Source organism: Rhinatrema bivittatum, chromosome 12 (assembly GCF_901001135.1).
Source record: "Rhinatrema bivittatum chromosome 12, aRhiBiv1.1, whole genome shotgun sequence".
NCBI lineage: Eukaryota > Metazoa > Chordata > Amphibia > Gymnophiona > Rhinatrematidae > Rhinatrema > Rhinatrema bivittatum.
This window is the reverse complement of record NC_042626.1, coordinates 65,506,503-65,528,630: the sequence shown is the minus strand read 5'-3', so window position 1 is coordinate 65,528,630 and position 22,128 is coordinate 65,506,503. Positions and strand designations below refer to the sequence as shown.

Genomic DNA, 22,128 nt, shown 5'->3' with positions numbered 1-22,128 from the left:
AGCTCGAGCCGACTAAGCCATGACCTTGTCGAGCCACACATGCAGAGCCGCAGCCTATTGCGAATGGGGAGAAGCTGCCCAAAATACAAGCGGGAGAAAAATAAAAATAAAATAAACCTACTTCAGCCGCCAAACACTGAGGAGGAAGTCACCCGCACAGCTGAGCCGTGCTACTGCCTTCAGGCAGATATTTTATGCAGGAAAATCATTGTAATCCATGCATATAATAATCCTCAGTTTATGCTCAGAGGCAGGCATTTTATCACATATGCATGCACTCTGTTTATGGAAATAATTGCCCACACAATTTTAATCGCCAGTTTATCAACTCCTCACCCTGATCCTTCACCACTTAAGTTTAGTTTACTTTATTTGTCTTAATTTATCGCTTACTTATATAGAAAAATCAAAGCCTGGCTTACAGTCTTTGGGGTTCTTGCATTTATGATTTGGGCACACATCGATTTCATTGGTGGCTTGGGAATCTGAGATTGCATCAAAACATAATATAACCCCAATTTTTAATTAAGGGGGAGGAAGCAATGATATTATTAGTGTAATTATTTGATATAAGGCCTATAACAGTGGTTCCCACCCCTGTCCTGGGGACCCCCCCAGCCAGTCGGGGTTTTCAGGATTGCACTAGCATGCAAATTCTCTCTCATGGATATCCTGAAAACCTGACTGGCTAAGGGGGGTCCCCAGGACAGGGGTGGGAACCACTGGCCTATAAATTCTGAGAATAAATATTAGGGATGTGAATCGGGCTTCGGACGATTGAAAATATCATCGATATTTTCAAAATAGTCAGAAAATTGGGGGCTCCCCCGAAACGATAGGAAACCCTCCTCTTGGATTCTAGCCTCCAGATCTTTGACCTTCCCTTCTCCCCAGATTCTAGAATCCCCCTCTAACACCTGATCCCAGATTTCTCCTCCTCTGATCCCCCTCCTCTTTCCACATGCCAGATTCTTGATAGTCCCATCTATCCCCATTCTCTCACCCTCTGCTCAGCCCATTCCTGGAATTCCTCCTTGCCCCATCCCAAAGATCTCCCCCTGTACTGATACTTGAGATACTTTTTCCTCACCCAATAAAAACAAAATCAGTTATACAAACACAGACAAAGGTTAGAAAACTATTATTATAAAGTAATATAAAAGATGGAAATGTTTGCCAATGTGTTTCAGAATTTTTTTTGTTAATTCTTGCCGCTACAGACAAATGCATGCTTTAAGACTTTCTATTCCCAGTTGTCTGACCTTCAGGGTGAGGGGTGGGGAGCAACAGCACCATCAGTGCCTAGGAGCAGCAAAAAAATGAATTTCGCTACTGCTTTTGTGTATGTGGGCGTAGGGAAGAATGTGTTCCTTGCTTTGCTCTTTGCTGTGGGTATATGTTACTTTCTTCTCAATTACTAGCCAGACACCTAGTCCACTGCAGTCTTTTGGAATGCATTTAATTTTTGCATTAGGATTACTCTCATAGTTGATCAGTACAGTAAAGAACTGAAACGCCCTGGGTTATTTTCACTTACCACTTCCCTGTACCTATAATATGGTTTTAATTTTAATTATGAACCTGTTCAATAGATAGCAACTCTGACCCAAGGAGATGTGAAAAACAAGATGGCTGCCCCGAGGCTCATTCTTTTGTCTTTTGATGGGCACCTACATGATACGTACCCCCAAAGTGGTTTTCAATAATTGAGGCTCCCAACTGGTAATGAATGAAATCCCACTGATGCAGACATCCACCAGCCCAAGTAACCTTCCATTATGGTAGGATTCCAATTATAGTTGTAGCCTCCAGTCAGCAGGCAGTCATACAGCAAAGAGTTCAAAGGACAAGTGCTTAAGAAAATATGTAGAACAATCAATCTCCTATTCACAGCCTCTCCCATGCCCTATTATAAAAATCTGCATATGACCACAACGGAAATGATTCTAGATAATGAGAATGGGTGGCTCGATAGGTACTTCGCTCCGTTAAATGGTGCCGAGATGAGAAAAGGCGGCCTAGAAGCCAATATGCAAAAGCATTTAGCCAGTTAATACAAGTCATCCGGCTAAATGCAGAGTTTTCAATATCCTCTGAACTTTTATTTAGCTACTTTTAGCGAGATAAGTCAATATCCAGCTAAAAATTAGCTGAATAAATAATGGGTGTTCCAGGGTGGGGGATGAGTTAGTTGAGAAACTTATCCGGCTAACTCTGATATTAGGAGTTAATTGAGAAATCTGACTAATTCTAGCTGTGCCCTGGAGCAGATCAAAAGTCATCCAGGAATGTGTTCCTGGATAACTTTAGCCTTAACCGGCTATTCTCAAAAAGATTACAGCCAGTTATGTGGCAATAAACTTTAAAAAAAAACAAAAAACCCCACATTGAGTGCTGGCCTTGGGGCCCGATTCCCAGCCCCTAAACTAAATTTCTTTTTAAAACAATGACTCTGCTGGGCCAAACCCAGTAGTGGAGGGGCTTGCCAGAGCTAACCCATCATACCGTCACTTTTAGTATTTATTAACAGTGAAAGCATGATGGGTAGGCTCAGGGACCCTCTCCTCCCTGGTTAGACAAGCCATTTAATGAAAGCTCCCTCCCCTCCCTTCTCCCCAGCTGGTTACTTTCTGAATCCTTCGTCTGCGCCAGATCGTGGGCCTGCAACAATCCTGGTCGATCCCAACGTTGCTGCGACAGCAATACCGGAAGTGTAAGCTATTACCATCGCTGCACTCTGTACCCACTCAGTCTTATACCACCACCATCTCCGGCCTTCCTTCTTTCACCGACTCACCCGAAAAAAGGTCTCCCCACCTCACTTTACCTCTTTAGCCGTCTTTTCTTCCATCTGCACGTTTGCCGTCCTGACTTCTTTTAGCTTTTCCAGATATTCTTTTCCCTTCTTCTTTCTGAGATCTTTTGCATTTTTTCAATGCTAAATCTTTTTAATCCTTACTTTTTCAGCCACCGCATTGAAGAACCATTACTGGCTGCTTTTTCTTCTTACTTTTTGACTAAATCTGTTGCCCTTGCTATAGCTCTTTGTTTTTTTTTTTAATTCAATCCATTGTTCCTCCACTTCACTTGCCTTTTCCCACCCTGCCTGTGCTTTCTTGGAGTTTACTTCCCAATTTTAGCAATCTGGGTATTTTTGATATCCAGGACACTGAGCTTTATAGGACTCCTTTCCACCCTTTTACATCAAACCATGGTGTTCAGGTGGACACCCATGTGGACAGTAGACACATTATCCCCATTCATAAGTACCAAGTCCAGTATTGGGCCTTCCTTCATGGGTTCCATTACCATCTGACTGAGGAGATCCCCTTGAAAGAAGTCCAGATCTCTCTACGTCTAACTGAGTCTGCCAACAGGATACTTCAGTCCACATTTGGCAAGTTAAAATCTCCCATCACCACCAGCAAATCCTTTTTACCCTACCTTTAGGATCTCTTCAGCCAGATTTCTGTCCAGTTTCTCTACCCGAGTCTGAGGCCTGCAGACCACCCTGGTGTAGAAGGAAAATGTCATCCCCCACCCCCTCTTTCTACTACAACCCATAGCAGCACCTCCCTCTTTTTTTTTTTTTTTTTAAAGTAAAGAGTTGTTCTTCCCCCCTTTCTGGCAATCCTGTCCTCCCCTAAACAGATTATAGCCCAGTTTGACCCTATCCCATTCATGACCATACCAGCCAAGTCATTCATTGAGCCACATCTGTGTGATATCAGCTCTATCCCAGTCTGCCTCTGCCATCAGGACTCACAAATCTGGAATTCGTTACCTAGACTATGGGCATTTGTGCTCATAACTTTCCAGCGGTTTCTCCTTGGATTGCTGATACTGTGTATAGCCTTGTAACTGCTCGGGTATATCTGGTCATTGGATGTAGCTACAGTTTTGTTGCCCGCTTTGAGCTTATTTTGGGAAAGGCAGGCTACAGCTAGGAATAATTAGATAGGTCCCCTTTTAGATGTCAGAATAGATAAGAAGAGCCTTGTGAGCTGCTTAGGTACAGCACTGTTTCACCATTGCTGGGGTAAGGAATCAGAAGAGGAGGATCATATCCACATCTTTATTGGGGTCAACCGGAGAAGTAATATCATTCCATCCGCTTTGATATTTGTGTGTGGAAGTAACGGCCAGGCTCATCTTTACACAGATTAAACTGCACCAGGCAGGAGAGTTTTCTTCTATTCATTTTTGATGGGTTCATGAACAGTTTGGGGCTTTTTTTTTTTTTTTTTGATGGTCTAACTCCATGCATAGTGGCCACACCACTGGAAACCACCTTCACAACTGGCATGAGTTAGCACGTTCAACAGAGAACCTACAACCCACTCCAAAGCATCACTTGCACTTCAGATCCCACATTAGACAGCTGCATTCCTCATAAAGGGCTGCACTTCAGTAAAATGGCATGAACGTCTTTCAATTAAACCAGCAGTGGTCCAGAAGGGTCACCAAATGGATAGGGAGACCACGACAACCTTCTTCCACTTACAAAGTCCGTTACAGCACTGGGCAGCAGGTGTGATCACCCCTATTGGCATACTCGAGATGTGAGTCACAGAGCTGGAAAGAAAATGAACTAAGCATGTGAGAAAGTATAAATCTGGTGCTCAGTGAATTCATCCTTCAGAATCCTTCAGAATGGGTTTCTTTGCAGGTGTAGATACCGTTTGTTGGACTAATGGAAAAATTACCCCAAAATGCCATGTACAGAACAACTTTGGTTAATTCTTCTGTACGCCCAATTAAAAGTACCTCAGGCTGCAAAGAATGCTTGCTGAAAGAAAGACAATAGTTTTGAAAGATAATCATTTCCGTCTTATTTTTTTTTTTTAATGTTAAGAAATAAATTTCCAGGTGGAAGAACCTGTGGGTGTTTACTATTACTTATTTATACAGCAGTATTAGACATTGACAGCACTGTATAAAAACAGTCCTTGCTCCATAGATCTTATAATCTAGTCAAGACACACAGGCAAGACAAAGCAGATCATTCATGAAATGTATTTATTAGAGAAAACATGGATAACATCAACAAGGCTTAGGCCTCTTCAATTTTCAGCTGTATCAAAAGGCAATACACCTTCAAAAATATCACCACTTGTCACCAAAACCCTGAGGACAAGCATTGGGTCAGTACTGAGAAACGATGGGCCCTATGCCATGGTTTTCACTTCTCTCTCTGGTTATCAACGTGAGGACCCATCACTAACGTGGGTGAGCATCCTCTTGACGACACATCAATACAGACTTGGAACAGTGATTTATGTAGACTTTCTACCTCATCTATCCCCTTCTCTGCTCTCTCGTCAGTACAGTGTGCTGCGGCAGTCAAAAAAGCAAACAGAATGTTGGGAATTATTAGAAAGGGAATGGTGAATAAAACGGAAAATGTCATAATGCCTCTGTATCACTCCATGGTGATACCGCACCTTGAAGACTGTGTACAATTCTGGTCGCCGCATCTCAGCTTGGAGAAGAGACGACTGAGGGGGGATATGATAGAGGTGTTTAAAATCATGAGAGGTCTAGAACGGGTAGATGTGAATCTGTTATTTACTCTTTCGGATAGTAGAAAGACTAGGGGGCACTCCATGACGTTAGCATGGGGCACATTTAAAACTAATCGGAGAAAGTTCTTTTTTACTCAACGCACAATTAAACTCTGGAATTTGTTGCCAGAGGATGTGGTTAGTGCAGTTAGTATAGCTGTGTTTAAAAAAGGATTGGATAAGTTCTTGGAGGAGAAGTCCATTACCTGCTATTAAGTTCACTTAGAGAATAGCCACTGCCATTAGCAATGGTAACATGGAATAGACTTAGTTTTTGGGTACTTGCCAGGTTCTTATGGCCTGGATTGGCCACTGTTGGAAACAGGATGCTGGGCTTGATGGACCCTTGGTCTGACCCAGTATGGCATGTTCTTATGTTCTCTCCACTGTGGGCTATCCCTGACCTTCCAAAACACTACCTGGGGTAATTTCTCTTTCTGGAATGGACTTGGAGTTAAAACCCTGGGGCAGCTGTTTAATGAAAGGGAGTTTGTGTTGCTTGGATGGATTAATGCGACTGATGAGAATTAACACCCCAGTTTTCGTGTGCCTGCAGCTGAAAGGGGATGCTAACCAAAGCTCCATTTACAAATCCAGGAGGCAGGAACATCTGTTTTAAAGAATCAGGGAAACCCTTGAGAAGGGAGACACTCATGAGCTAAAGATATTGGCCGTGAGATCTCCAAGACTGGTTAACAACTTTCTACAGGGTCAGTAAGGGAAACGATATTATCTGCTTCAAAAGGGGGAGAAGTTAGTTATTCACATGCCGGGCACATTACCTTCGATGGACTTCTGGTTGTGCATGCAGTAGAAAACGCACCATGGAGATCACATTTTATTGCAACATTCACAAACATGGGAGCCTCTCTGTTTAAAACTAGATTTAGTATTCACAGCTACAACAGTATCAGATGGGTAGGTGGCAAGTAATCTTACTTGGTACTGATGTCCAAGAGGGCCCTGGACTGACGTAGAGAAATGTGTCAATTTGTCTCCTGCTTGTAGCTGTGCTAACCCCACCCTTTAACGATTAGTGATTCCTTTTCTACCTTGTTTTTGTGAACATCATTTCTTTCTAACTCATTTAGCGTTTTATGATCGAGATGCCCTTCCAGTTTATACGCATGCTGCGCGTAACAGTATAACACCACAGCTTCAATGTTATTTTACACTGTAATGTTCTGAATTTGTAAAATGTGTTTGCGTGTATTGATTTCCAATAAAGAAGTTTTATAATAAAAAAAAATGTTAAAACCCCCCAACAAGGCCATGGTTAGGGAGAGCCAGTGTTTAAAACGCTTGATCTCTGACCATAATTATTCCACATTCCGGTAAATGACAGTGAATGAGCAGAGAGGAATCTGGGCTGGAAAGAGCTCATTAGTCTTGATATTTTTATAACACGTTGCCCAGGTTTGTCTGGAATCTCTGTGCCACTGGGCGGAGGTTGGATTAGGAGCTGCCAGTGACTCAGAGCCGCAGCAAGCCTGAAATTACGGCAGGGAGGAGAGATCTCATGCTTTTTATGGTAGGAGTACAGTATACACACACACACACAGTTACCAGCATTCCAGGTGGGTCTCAGCACTGGAATGCTGGATTCTCTGCTACAGTGACCTCACAACTTATTAGGGCAGCGAACTTCCTTAAAGCCTTTTATAAACCCAATGAGATACTGCAGAATAAAACATCTCCTTATGAAAATGCAAAGTCCAAAGGAGGGAGTCCTCAGGAGCCATCAGAGCAGAGCAGGGAATTTAGAATATGCCCCGCCCTATCATGCTGCTGAGGGATGAGCCATGCTGCTTATGTATACTGTGCGGCACAAGGAAACAGTGCTGGGCTGGAGTGGCTTATGGTCTTGACAGCAGCCCGCACTATTGCAGAAACAGATGAGCTGGCGCAAGTGGGAGCGCCTCCTAGGGGAAAGGTTCGTGCATTGAGATGTTTGTAGAGCGTAATGAAATAATCCATCAGTCATCTCTTTGGTAATGTAAACAGCTCCAGTAGCCTCAATCATTTTCATATAGAAGCTGCCTCCATTGCAAGGCCTTTGGCCAGAAAAAAGCACAGGGGCCAGAAGGCAGGAGGAGGGGGAGGCAGAAGTGGGGCCATGCAAGGCTAGGAGGAGGATCCAGGAGTGCTTTGCCTGCCTCCCCCCCCCCCCCCCCCCCCTCCCCTCCGGCTGCCTCTGCACCAATGGTGCCTACGAGTGAGTGCTCTGCACAGATGCCATCAAAAGCCCCCTGGAGGAGGTATGGTCCAGGCAGATCAGATGTGTCAGCCCCACGAGGACATTTCACACCCTGAAAGTCGGCACTTGTGCCAGTGCAGCCCCAACCGTCTTTGGTGCCCCACAGCCACTGGACTTCGTGGCTCTATTTTCTTCAGTCCTGATGGGCTCCTCTTTAGTGAGGGGTCCTGCTTAGGAGCCTCCTTCCGCACCTCTTCCAGTGCTAGGGGCTTCTGCACCTTGCTCAAATCTGGGGCTGCAGTGAATCTGAGAATAAGTACTGGGGGGGGGGTGCTTAATCATGGAACGGGGATGAGGGGAACCCCAACTCAACTTGATGTGGTGACAGCCCAAGGACATCTCGCTGTAGGACAAAAAATGGCTCTGGGGTCTGGACTCATTACTGCACTTACTCGAATACCCTCCAGATATCCTGCATCTTCCAGGTCCGCAACTGTTGAGCCCTAGGGGACAAATGACTGCAGTTGGGGCTGAGGCACTTGTAACAAACCTTATGGGAATCCATGATGCCCACAAATGCAGGTTTTGAAGCCACTAATAGCAGCTTTTTTTTTTTTTTTAGGCATTTCCCCAGCAATGATCATTAAAATTTCCTTTTTTTTTTTTTTTTTAAAAGAGTATTTACAAGTGCTGTTGAGGAGCTGCCGAGGCAGCAGAGAAAAAGTTCTTAACTACAACAAGGCAGAAACATATTCCAAACCTAAAATCTAGGAAGAAGGTCAAACATCTGTGTGGAAGCTGAGGCAAAAATCAGACTGAGGGTCACGAGGCAGCATTCACAGGGGAACCACCGCACATGCTCAGTAAGACTTTTGCTGAGCTTTGGGGGAAGGGTCTGTTTGGCACCATTGGGTGATGTCACTCATTGTCCAGGCTAATTCAGCCCTACTTGGTAACGGAGAACAAAAATATAGACTAGGAACTGCAAAATTTCTTGTTTTTGTTTTTTTGCATTGAAGATATAAATGCAAGTTTTTCAGACTTTTCCAACTTTGCCTGTGAAGGTACCGAGCAGGGTTTCTAGCTGGCGTGCTGCAGATGGTGGTGCATTATATTTTGAACGGTTGGAAAGTCAGGGGAGGACTGCCCCCTGCAGCTCTGTGTACCTCCTCGCACATTGATGGGGACAAGCGGTGTGCGCAGGGATTTTATGTATAAGTGCCTATACAGTCCAGAAAAACCTCAGTGTGCATAACAGTAATCAGTAATAAACTAGAAATCCCACACAATTTTGCTGAAATGTAAATGTTGACTCAAACAATGACCATCATAAGTGACCAATGTGTGAAAAAATAAAGTTTGTGCACTTATCTGGCAAGTCCTGGAGTACAATCAGAGATCATTAGGCACAACACAAGTCTCTATTCTTTTGAATCTTTTATGTGAAAATAAAAAAGTCTTAAGTCAACTTATCTTAAGTCCCCGAACAAAAGAAAAACCACCCGACAGCGTCCGTGTTTCAAAATCCTCAGACGGATCTGCATCAAGGGCAACAGGACTCTGCAACAGCAGCTCAGCATTTCTCATCTGCACAGAAGACGTATTTGGAGTGGCTTTCAAACATCAAATAAGATTTTGTATAGGATGAACACAGAGCAGCTTTAAGCCAGAACAAGCAGCCATCGTATTGTGTGTGCATAAGAGCATTTTTACCCGAGAGCTACGCGGCTTCTGGTCCTGATCACCAACGTGTCACCAACGGGTGCTGGAAAAAGAAGCCATTTTACAAAAAAACAATTACAAAACCAATTACAAAAAACACTGAAAAAAAAATACTAAAGCTTTTTTTTGTTTTGTTTTTTTTAAATCATCTTGCTCTTCGGCGTACAATTCATTGTTTCATTAAGTGCATGGGGAAATACACTATTTAACTTTTAAAGCCACATTTGTTAAGTAACGTGGGATAGCTCCACGGCTGGAGGAAGGCAGTATTTGATCTATAACAGTCCATTTTAATTGATCAATAGATCGGCTGGCCAGCTCCCAATGTTTCACAATCAGTGGCTGCATTTTGCGTGTACGTAGAGCGCTACGGTATTCAATTAATCGTGATCTGATCTTGCGCAGAGTATGGGAGTACGTCCTAATACTGGTTTGGTGATTAGCAGGAAACAGCACACAGACTGCGGCTCGTCTTGTGCCATTTCCATTATTCAGTGCACCTGTCCTTTCATTCACATTGATCGTACTCAGCACACGACGAACTCGAAATCCTCAGATGGATCCGCAAAGTGACCGCGTCGGGTGGGTTTTCTTTTGTTTGGGGACTCTAAGATAAGTTGACAATGAATTTTTATTTGCACAATAACAATTAAAAAAAGAATGGAGACTCACGATTCTGCCTACTGACCACTAATTATACTCCATGGCTTGCCAGAGAAGTGCACAAAGTTTTGTTTTTCCACAGGTTGGCTCCCTACGACGGTCACTGTTTAAGACAATATTTACATCTCAACAAGACTGTTCTGCGGGAGGCTTGGTCTAGCCTCTCCCAGGCAAAGGGGCAGCTGTGAACTGGTGAAAGGCAGGACGGGCTTACCCATATCACTTCCTCTCTCCCTAGCAGAGCTGGAAGAGGGTGACTGACCACCTGTTATGTGACTTACATAACCAGAAAAATGATTGTATGTTTCTGCCATTATTGTTCATGCATGGGGTGAAATCATCACACAAGTATGAATTACTGTACAACTTGGACACTGGCCAGGAAGAAATGTGGCAGAGCTGCCACTGCTTCCCTCCGAGTCCTTGAGAGGATCAACAAGGCACAGGAGACAGGAAAGCATAGAAACAGACATAATGGCAGAAAAAGACCAAAATGGCCCATCCAGTCTGCCCAGCAAGTCTCCCGTGGTAGGATCTGCTGCGCCCTGCAGGTTACCCCATATTTCTCTTAAGGGTAGTAACTGCTGCTCCTGCAGTTATCCCCAAGCCTTATGACAACCCATAAAAAGTTTACTGCTAGCAACATTTTTACTGGGTGATGAGCCTTTATGAAAATTCAGACGGTGCTGCTTTGCATGCTTTACTTATGGACTTGGCCATAGAAGTAGTCCCGTGTTATTTTCCTTTACGTCTGCACATCAGCACCAGACCATAAAAGTCAGGGCCCCTGTTGGTTGCTGGCTGAATTCAATCCCCCTGCCATTGAAGCAGAAAGCAATGTTTGAGTTGCATCAACAGTATCAGGGGTTATTGGTTAAGGGTAATAATAACCCCCATGCACTCTTTTCCTCATTCCCATCCTCTAGGATTTAGGGATCCACAATATTTTATCCCTTTGAATTCTTTCATTGTTTTGGTCTTCCCATCTCTTCCGGAAGAGCATTCCAGGCATCCACCACCCTCTTCGTAAAGAAATATTTTCTGACTTTAGCTCTGAAATGTCCTCCCTGGAGTTTCATTTCATGACCCCTAGTTCTACTGATTTCTTTCCAATGGAAAAGGTTTGATGTTTGTGCATCATTATAACCTTTCAGGTATCTGAAAGTCTGTATCACATCTTCCCTGCACCTCCTCTCCTCCAGGAAGTACATATTTAGGTCCTTCAGCCTCTCCTCATAAGTCATTTGATGGAGTCCCCACACCATTTTGGTCACACTTCTCGGGACTGCCTCCATCCTGTCTCTGACCCTTTTGAGATGAGGTCTCCAGAACTGAACTCCATACTCCAGGTGAGGCCTCACCAAGGACCTGTACAAGGGGATTATCACCTCTTTTTTTCTTTCTGGTTATTCCTCTCTCTATGCAGCCCAGCGTTCTTCTGCAGTAGCAGCTTAGAAGTGCAGAGTATGGGGGAGGAGGAAGGGGGTAGAGTTATGAGAAAAGTGAAAGCTAAGAGTGACAGTAATGGAAAGAGCGGTAAGAGCATGGATGGGTAGGAGACGTGACAACCAGAGCTTGGGATAAATTACCCCCAGCACCTTCACCATGCAGAGGAGCCACTGTAAAGCATGGTGGATTTCTGCAGCTTTGGGAGGACCTGTGGCTATATTGGAGTGATTATATAAAACGGGAGTGAAGGCAGATATATTAAGCTGAGAAGAGTGGATATTAAAATCTTCTGGGATGGGGGTGATAGGAAGGTGCTAGGAAGTGTAAATCTTTGTGGGCGAGTCATGTAAACCGATGTGATATGCAAATCAAACACCGGTATATAAAAACAAATAAATAAATAAATGGTGCTGGGAGGCAGTGGTTTTTATGATATGAAGACTGGAGGTGGGTTGTGGCTACTATTTTAGTCGTTTCTCTGTTATGCAGGATTTGTCTGGTTAGGCTCCACTGAGTGATATTTAGAAACCCGGCCAATCCTTCATTACCAAGCGGTGATGCTTTATTACGGGAGGGCACTTATTACTGGGCCTCGCCTTCCAGTCTGGTGCTGAGCAGATGTAAGGTCCAGGGCTTTTTCCATTCTCCTGCCAGCCCTGGCTCCTTTACTGCTGCCGTCCGTCCCACCACCGTGCTCAGCATAGGGCACTGCAGTGAAAGCACCGGTCGGCCCCATGCTGGCACCAGCTCAACGCCGTGCTTGGGATTTCTGCCGACTGACACCCATATTGCATGGGAAGTGGCTTTTTTTTGTTTTGTTTTGTTTTACTGCTGCCACCCACTGGCAGTGAATTGCTCTTTTGAAGACTCTCCCAGGGCTGACTGGCCCCAGCCACTTTTTTTTTTTTTTTTTACTGCTGCAGACCTCGGGCTGTCTTTAGTTCAAATCGTCATGGATCCCCCGCCATGCGTGTTATGCACAAGGCGATTGCCTTGCTTGCCCCATGCTTGACCCCGCTCCACCCTCAGGAGGACTGTGCGGTGACTCCCTGCAAGCTTCAGGAGAGAACAGGCCACAGATGCTTTCTGGATGGTTCACCTTGTGCAGGCCTGACCCACAGAGTCAAGCCTGAAGGAGAACTTCTCCAGTTCTACGCAGGCAATGGGAAACCGGCTTCTGTGAGTACAAACCCCCACAGCATCAGATCCTGGCAGCCATGGGGTTAATTTCAAACTTCCATCTGTATAAAATAAGCCCTGAACACGGAAACCGGGAGAGCCTCGTCAGCCAAGAGAGGGCAGTGCCGGGGCTGAGGAAATGATAACACAGACATTAATCATAATTGGAGGATGCGTGTTTACAAATGCAGGCTGTGGGGAGGAGAGGAACGAGAGAGAGAGGCAGAACCAGGCTGAGGCAGGGACGGAGAGACAGAAAGGCAGCGCCACAGACTGAGGGAGAGAGAAAGAGAAACAAGCAGGGGACCTGGGTTCCATTCCCGCCTTGGGTCAGCAGTTCCCCAGGAGCCCCCCTGAGGGCCAGTTACTGCTGGAGAGTGACTTCTAGTGTTCAGATTAATAAGACACGATTGCAGGTCTGGGGAAGGAGTCCTGGTGTCCTGGGGTAGAGATATAAAAACAAAGCAGCACAGGCAGCTGCACAGGAAGGAAGGCTCCTGGTGCCAGATCCCAGCCCTGCTTCCGATTGAATTCTGTACCCCCAATGGAGGAGCCGAGTCAGAAAAAACAGAGAGAGAGACACCGAGGGGGAAGAGAGGAAAGGGTGAGCCAGAAGGCGAGGGACTGAATGCCGCTCAGCCTGTCATGACCACCCCTCCGATGCTGTAACTGTCTCACCTTTCAGCTCTCTGGGCCAAGGAATCCTGTAGCTTTTCCTTCCATGTCTGCCTGTTGCTTCTGGGTCCTCTGGCACCACCCCCCCCCCCTCCTCAGTGCCCCGCAATGGCTGCCTCACCCCTCCTGTGCCTGACACACAATCTTTATGTCCCACGTCCAACTGTCCCCCACACACCACTGACAATTCTGACATACAGAGTCTGGTCCTCCATGCAGAATGCAAAAAATATATACATAGAGCCGGGCCCAGCAACTAGGTCTGTCCTGATTGGAAAGCTGTGCTGGGTCCTGTAAACCCACAGCACACAAAGAGATGCTCTCAGCTTGGGCATTGAAGAATATGATCTGGACTTGGAGGAGAAGTCCATTAACTGCTATTAATCAAGTTTACTTAGGGAATAGCCACTGCTATTAATTGCATCAGTAGCATGGGATCTTCTTAGTGTCTGGGTACTTGCCAGGTTCTTGTGGCCTGGTTTGGCCTCTGTAGGAAACAGGATGCTGGGCTTGATGGACCCTTGGTCTGACCCAGTATGGCAATTTCTTATGTTCTTAACATATACAAAATAAAACACCAACCTACAAAGACAAACAGTAGCTCCTGACAGTAAGTATATTAAGTTCAGAGAGATGACTATAATCAAATGCATTGAAAACGCTTCAGCTGTGGAACAGCTTCTCCTCTTAGCACTCAAATGCCTCGACAGAGGAGTTGTCTGCGTTTTTTCGAAAGATTTTGTGCATTCTGCAATCCTCATCTCATAAGGAAGCGAGTTCCATAACACGGCCCGGATACCCAAAAACTCGCTTTCACACCAGTCTGCCAGACTTATTAGGCAGGCCTCCTGCGTATTTCTGCCCCAGACGTACGCATGCATATTTGAATGCAGGAGCACACACACTCTCTACTCTTTTTATAAAAAATGCGCATGTAATAATAACAACCCAGGGTAAACGCGGAAGCAGGGAATTACTTGTGTCTGACCCAGCATGGCAATTTCTTATGTTCTTATGCCAGAGAGAGACATGTCAGAAAAGAGAGAGGTGGGGTAAGAGATAAAAGAAAGAGGCAGAGTGAAAGAAAAAGGCCGGGGCAAGTAAAAGAAATAAATAGAGATGGAGAGAGAGCATAAGAGTGGTGGGCAGAGGTCCGTCCTCTACATCCCTCGTCTCTCCCCGAGGCTCGATTCCTGCAGCATGGGCCCTGCATAAACGATGGTTTGGCCCCGTGGCACTGCACAGATGAAGATTTTAGCCTCTGCCCCCTGGGGGTCCTGTACAGAGGCTTGGACCCTAGCACAGGTGCCAGCTCTGCGGGGAGCAAACTCCTTCCTGTGTTCAGGGAGGGGCGATTTGCATCCAGTCTGGCACCCCCTCAGCATTTTGAAAGGTTGGCTCCTACAGCCCCCTACGCAGACAGAGGCTTGGCCTCTGGCCCGGGCCCCTGCACAGAGAGAGGGTCAGCCCCTGCCTCTGGGGGCCCACACCAGCGGCTCGGCCTCTCAGGCCTTGTGCACTGCTCAGACTGTCACCGAAAAGTCACACAGTGGTAACAGGCAGCAAAGAGTAGCTATTAAGGGACGAGACAGCTGGTGTCCGATGACTGCTCTCTTCTGGAGAAGACACATAATTCAGCACTGACAGCAGTGCATGTAGCTGGAAATAGAGACACCAGACCAGGAAAGGAAAGGCTTTGGTCGAAGGACTCCAGAGGAAACCCACAGCTCTTCCTGAAGGCCCGAAAAGCCTCAGAACGTCTTGCTAGAGAAATCTCTCGTTTCCTTACGCTAGGGATGGTCCCCACCTCCTGGCAGTGCCAGGCTGCTCTCTTACACACTCATGGAAGAGAGAATAGAGAGGAGGCTACCAGCCGCTGTTTTATAGTCTACAGGCCGCTCTCTGAGCGAGCGTCAGTGGAAGGCAGAAGGGAAACTGGCGTCGCAGTGCCATGAATTTCAGCTCATTCCATTGGCCCCACAGGGTCAGGGGCTCCAGCCTTCTCTCTGCCACGTTATTTGCAAACACAAGGTCAAAGCTCACCATGGGCAGTCTGCAGCACTGCACCATAGATTAAAGGGCTTTATCTTTTTAACCGAGATTAAAATTTGCGATATTTTACATTTTATTTTCTCTTATCTGCTTTTCAATATTTACTTGTATATAGTTATTTAATTCTCGATTTATCGCCTTTTTGTTTTGTAACCGCTCTTCCTCTTTCCCTCTCTGTTTATCTTCCTGGAGATGAGAAAGAACCTGGGGAGGGGGAAGATTGTAATGGAAGGCAGCAGAAGCGAGGTTGCATCGCAGACCGAAGGAGCTCAGAGGAGGCTGCCCCTCCGGCTCCTTGACTGAAGCTCCAAGGGGGACCCCCTGACAGTGTAGGCCACAAAGCTTGCCCGCTTCCGCACTACACCTTCTCGCCTTCTGCCCCCCAACCCTTCCTAAAATCCTAGATCTTGTCCATGCGTGTCACGTACCAAGATACATTTCACTTTCCGTGTCAGTCAGATTGAAAAAAAAAAAAAACCACCCCAAAACCAAGAATTGTACATCCTGCTGTTGCTTAATCAGGACCTAAAGATGTGGCTCCTTTATACATTGGTAGCGCCCTATTTGTAGGGCACAGCTGTGTTCTCCCATTATCGCAGTTCAGTTCTGGCTTCCACGTCCAGGAAGCAGAGCTGGGACTGCACCTGTGGTCACAGCTAATGGCAGCCTGACCTCAGCCCACTCCAAGCTTGCTGCTCCGCTGCACTGCAGTGCTGCAAAACCTTGCAGGCATTGCTCTGTAGCCGCAGATGGAAAGAGCTGGGGTAAGGATGCAAGAGTGCGTGCCACAAGACAGAGAGCCACAAGAGACAGCACGAGAGAAACAGAGAAAGAGGCAGGCAGGAGAGAAAGAGACAGAGGAAAACAGTCCCAAGACAAACTGCAAAAATCCTGCTTATGAAAAGGCAGTACTTCAAATACTACAGTGAATCCTAGAACCCCAATACACCTCCTACTGGAAATACAGATTGGAAAACAAACCAGAATATTATCATTTATTTATATCACACTTTTTCAACAAGAGTTCAAAGTGTTACACCGATCAGCAAAAAGAACCTGCATTTTAGCAGAACACAAACAGATCCTCACCGGATACAGAATAAGTAAATCACAAGTTAGGAATAGAAATATGCAGTTATTCTGAACTAAAAATCCCAAGTCAGATCCTGTATGTAATGCAACACTAGGGAAATACAAAAGGAAATGCATTTCCTCTTGTACCATGCAAAATACAAAGATCACATCGTAACACAGTAATGACGGCAGAAAAGGACCAAATGGTCCAGTCAGTCTGCCCAGCAAGCTTAAGGTAGTAATTTTCACTATGTGCAGGTCACTGCCATGTTATTGTTAAGGTAGTAACTGCCGCTCCCTGCAAATTACCCCCATGTTACTGTTAAAGTAGTAACTGCCACACCGTGCAATTATCCCCAAGCCTTATGATAATCCACAAAACGTTATTGCTAGCAACGTTTTTACTGAGTGTTGAGCAGTCTTGAAAATTCAGACAGTGCTGCTTGACATGCTTTGTTAATGGGCTTGGCTGTAGAATAGTCCTGTGCTTTTTCCCTTATGTCTGCAGATCAGTACCCCAGACTGTAAAAGCCAGGACCCAGCGTTGTCTGAATCCAATTCCTCTTCCCCCGCCATCAAAGCAGAGAGCAATGTTGCAGTTGCATCAAAGCATCAAGGCTTATTGGTTAAGGGTAATATTCCCCATGTCTTCTGTTAAGAGTACTAATTTCCGCTCTGTGCAGGTTACCCCCATGCTTATCAGTACCCCAGGGTTCTCTGAATCCAATTTCTCTTTTCCCTCCTGCCGCTGAAGTGGTGAGCACGATCTAATGCAGTTGCATTAGATCGTCTAACCAGATGCTCCGCCTACAAAACCCACACGTCTCGAGGAAACCAGAGAATGCGCATTCTTCTCTGCTGGACCACTCCTATGGAATTGCCTACCAAAGGCAATGAGATGTCTACGAGAAACTTTCTTCAAAAAAGCCCTAAAACCTTTCCTCTTCAAGAGAGCTTTCCCTAAGCCAAGATGACAACGGACCACCCTCAACCTGTCCCCCTGCAGGAAATGATACTCCCCTCTCCTATGACCCCCTGGCCAACTGATCTCACTCCTCTATGCTTGTCCTGCAATAGATGCCTCCCTCTCTACTGTCTATATATTTTCATATTGTACCCTGCTCTGAACACAAGAAGGGTGGGTAATAAGTGCTTATAAATCAATCAAGGCTTATTGGTTAAGGGTAGTGATCTCCATGCTGTTAAGAATAGTAACTGCTGCACGAACAAGTTACCCCCCTGCACACTTTTTTCACTTCCATCCTTTAGCCTTCAGGGATACGCACAGTGTTAATCCCATGCCCCTTTGAACTCTTCGACTGGTTTTGAATTCATCAACTCCTCTGGAAGGGCATTCCAGGCATCTACCACCCTCTCCATAAAGAAATATTTCCTGACATCCCCCCTGGAGTTTCATTTCGTGACCCCCTATTCCTACTGATTCCTTTCCAAAGGAAAAGGTTTGAAGTTCTTGGCATCATTAAAACCTTTCAGATATATGAAAGTCTGTTTAATATCTCCTCTGACCTCCTCTTTTCCAGAATGTACATATTCAGATCCTTCAGCCTCTCCTCATAAAAATCTTCTGATGCAGACCCCACACCATTTTGGTCGCCCTTCTCTGGAACGCCTCCAACCTGTCTCTATCCTTTTTGAGATTCGGGCTCCAAAACTGAACACATTACTCCAGATGAGGCCTCACCAAGGACCTGTTCAAGGGCATCATCACCTCCTTTTTTTTTTTTTTTTTACTGGTTGTTCCTCTCTCTATGCAGCCCAGTGTTCTTCTGACTTTGGCTACTGCCTTGTCATATTGCTTCACCATCTTCAGATCGCCAGACACTATTACCCCAAGATCCTTCTCTTGGTCCATGCACATCAGTCTTTCACCCCTCATCACATACAGCTCTTTGGGATTACCACATCTCGGATGCATGACTCTGTACTTCTTGGCATTGAATCCCAGTTGCCAAATCTTCGACCACTCTTCAAGCTTTCTTAAATCACTTTTCATTCTCTCTACTCCATTGGGCATGTCCACTCTGTTGAAAATCTTAGTATCATCTGCAAATAGACATACTTTACCTTCTAACCCTTCTGCAATGTTGCTCACAAAAATAATGAACAATCGGTCCCAATACCGATCCCTGTAGCACTCCACTTAACACGGCTCTCTCTTCAGAGTAGGTTCATTTACAAACAGTTTGTAATCTACACCATCACCTTGGTGCTCACTCACAAGCTTTTCATTTTATTCACAGACTCCTATACAGGACCGTATCAAAAGCTTTGGTGAAATCCAAGTAGATCACATCAAGCGCTCTTCCTCAATCCAATTCTCCATTTATCCAATCAAAAAAAAACCCAATCAGATTTGTTGATGGACCTTCCCCTGGTGAATCCATGCTGCCTTGGGTCCAGCGCCCCACCATATTGTAGATTCTCCATTAATTTTCCCACCTCCAAGGTGAGGCTAACTGGCCTGTAGTTTCCAGCCTCCTCTCTGCTACCACTCTTGTGAAGCGGGACCACCGCTCTTCTCCAATCCCATGGCACCACTCCCGTTTCCAGGGATCTATTGAACAGGTCCTTCAGCGGTCCCGCCAGCACATCTCTGAGCTCCCTCGGTATTCTGGGATGTACCTCATCCGGCCCCATGGCCTTGTCTACTTTCCAAGCTCGTCCCATACATTGTCTTCTGTAAACCGAGTTGTGTCTCTCCAACCCCATCTACGGTCTTGTCAACCAGCAAAGGTCCTACTCCAGGATCTTCTTTAGTGAACACCAAACTGAAGCATTTGTTTACTATTTCTACTATGTCTTTGTGTCTCTCCACACTTCCTTGTCACCTTTCAATTTCAGTAAATCACGCCAGACCTTCCTTCTCTCTCTGATATATCGGAAAATTGTTTTATCACCTCGCTTAACTTCTTTGGCCATCCTTTCTTCTCTGCTTAATCTTATGTTTTCCTTATATCTCTCTTCATCTCCCTCAGTTTTAATAAATATTCTTCCCTATGTTCCCTTTTTTTTGGGATCCTTTATACTTCCTAAATGAAGTTCTTTTTGCACATTTCCCAAAACTAACAGAAAAAAAAAAAGTCTCACAAAAAAAAACCCAGGAAAAACTATATCTTAGGGGAAGGAGGAGAAACAGCAGCTATAACAGCAAAATGTACTGTACCCCACCATCAGAGCAGAAATATAATCTGAGCAGGGACAATACAGACCAGCACCAAGGCAAAGGAGCTGCCCTCATTTTAGACCTTTCTACATTTTGTAATTCTATTATTATTACTAATATACATATTCATTATTTGTCTCTTTTTCTTGCTATTTTCTTTAATTACATTATGTATTAATTTGTACATGTGTTGTCAAAGTATCATGCCAATAAAGTTTCCCCAAATCTGAGAAAGGGGAGAGACCAATGGAGAGAAAGAGGAATAGAGACAGGTGGAAAAGACAGAGAACCAGATGAATAAAGAGAAAGAGGGAAAGATAGGTACAGAAAAACAGAGTAAAAGACAGAGGGAGAGAGATGAATAGAAAACTGAGATAGAAGAGACACAAGACAGAAAGAAACAGAGACCAAAGTCAGATGGAAACAAGAGGAGGTAGGCAAATATGCAGCTGACACTACTTGTTTTCTGGACAAACTTGGCCCATTTTAAGCTTGCGGCGTTATGATTTGCCATCTGTACTAGCAAAGCCCTTTGGCAGCTCTGCAATGAGCTCACAGGTTGCAGAGAATTAAAAAAAAAAAGGCTCTGGCCCCTGGGTCACCAGGAGCTGCCTGCCCAACTGTCTCTTCCATGCTTATTCAAAAGAACTGACAAAGTTTAAATATAAGACAAAGTGCAGACCTCATCAATGACTTGATGCATGGTCGGTAGCTTCTTCATGCATAGTCACTGCAGATATCTTCAAAATCCCGACAGGTTTGGGAATTTCGGCACTAGATAACAAACCCAGATACCGCCGGGACAAAGATAGGGTGAACAGGGCACTAGTGTAACATGCTGAAAAGACATCATGACATGCCCAACCCCAATGCTCCTATACCTGTTCATCAGTTCTGGAATAAAACTGCGGACATAATGCCATCAGGCAGCTGCATGACATGGCAGCCAGACTATGCAGGTCTACGAAACAAGGAACGTGGGAGGAAGAGACTGCGCGTGCCAGAGGGATCCTGGAGCTGCCTCCATAGATGGTAGAAAAAGGAGGGGAGAAGAGTTGCTGGGGGGGAAGAGGGCTAGACAGATGGATGTTCTTGGAAGGGGGTACTGCTGGCGGTGGAATGGATTATGAATGAGAGATGCTGGGCCTCTTATGGGGGTGCGGAAGGACGCACAGACAGTGCCTATAGATGCCAAATCGTGTCCTAGGTGCAATAGAAATACTTAAGTAATAAGCGGCAATAAAGATTTTTTTTTGTGCATAAACAATGATGACGCAGCCAGCGGCTACTTAGTTTTGGTTTAATTTACCTGGTCTCCTGCCCATTCGGAGGGCAGCAGCGTCAGCAGTCTCCCTGTGAGGGAGCGGAGGAGTTTACTACGGTACAGCTGTGCGTGGAGCCAGCATGGAGTGATAGCGTTCGTTTCGTCCCTTTCTTATGACGTGAGAAGGCGTCTCCTGGTGACGTCACTACTTTCCCAGTAGTGCCCCGGCTCTCCGTGTTAATTACAGCCTCGCTATTTTTGGTGTGGGGAGAGGGACCCAGTTTGGGCCGATCCGGTCAGATGAAAGCTATTTGATAGCTCTTTTCGCCGATATATAATTTGGGCGCCCTGTATCCAGTGTAGCTCCTTACTTTAGAAACATTTTCTGTACAAGGCGCCTTCAGATTTTATTTATAGACCGCCTTCCAGCCACTTCGAAAACTAATTTGCTTTGACACCAGTCTTAAGGAAGAGGGCCTTAGTGGATTTTAAAAGCTTGCGCTGATAAACGGTGCCAAAATAACTCTTTCCTAATAAATCATCATTACCAGTAAACATTTTTGATTCATTAACTATGGGGCAGATCTATGGGGTCAATCCTATTTTGGGTTTAAGGGGAAAGATGTTTGCAACAGGTGGCCTATATGCGAATCAAGAGCTGCTCATCATTTTTGAGGCCACTGAGTGGTCATATAAGAGTAAGTTGATTTTTTTTTTTTAGTTGCTGATTTATAGTCTCCCTTTCCTGCCTAGTCAATCACTTCAAAACGGATTACATCGACTTAGTGCAGGTATTTCCCTGGCTCAGGGGTCTTACTTAAGGTAATGAGGTTAGACGTGATTTGCTCAAGGCTACAATAAACGGCAAACTGCTTCACTAACGCCCAGGCAACACCTCCATCATTAAACAGTCCAATTAGAGCTTTTTACCTTTCCTGGTTGTGCTAAATAATATCTGAGTTTTAGGGAAATTAAATCCTTTTTACCCAGTGTTTTGTTTTGGTTTTTTTAAGTGCTGGTATTCAGATTCAAGCTCATCCTTAGGAAGGAGAGGGGAGAGCAGAGCACATCCGGCAACACTTTACAAGCCAATGCAATGCTGGGC

The 22,128-nt window shown here is 45.2% G+C and overlaps 1 protein-coding gene across 3 annotated transcripts in view; it reads right to left on the bottom strand.

Annotated features, from left to right (window-relative positions):
* Positions 1 to 21,195, bottom strand: part of ARHGAP27 (Rho GTPase activating protein 27) — a 181,076-nt gene extending 159,881 nt beyond the window's left edge. For 2 of the 3 annotated variants that reach the window (XM_029572473.1, XM_029572477.1), the window contains exon 1: positions 21,069 to 21,195. The gene's annotated coding sequence lies outside the window, so the exon portion shown is untranslated. The remainder of the gene's footprint in view (positions 1 to 21,068) is intronic. The other variant, XM_029572476.1, reaches the window with a different exon arrangement.
* Between the last annotated feature and the right edge of the window lie 933 nt (positions 21,196 to 22,128).